Here is a 263-nt window from a genome sequence, read left to right as displayed (position 1 = left end):
GGGATGGTATGCTAGGCCTGTATTACTATTCTTAACCTATTTAATCCCATCGGTCACAATAGTGACCGTAAAAAACGTTTTCAGTTATAAGGCTCTAAACACGTTACTGAATGATGTATCAATGCGTTTCCAGCAAATATTGAAATAATAAAGGGTCTCAATGAAAGATGTGCAGTGTCACATGTTTAGTGTAAATTGTCACATGACCAGAGCTGTTTACTTCCTGGTTGCACCATGAGAAGAGGATGGCTGCATCAAAGCTC

Source organism: Salvelinus sp. IW2-2015, linkage group LG20, assembly GCF_002910315.2.
Source record: "Salvelinus sp. IW2-2015 linkage group LG20, ASM291031v2, whole genome shotgun sequence".
NCBI lineage: Eukaryota > Metazoa > Chordata > Actinopteri > Salmoniformes > Salmonidae > Salvelinus > Salvelinus sp. IW2-2015.
The sequence above is the reverse complement of the archived record's forward strand: the minus strand, read 5'-3'. Positions refer to the sequence as shown.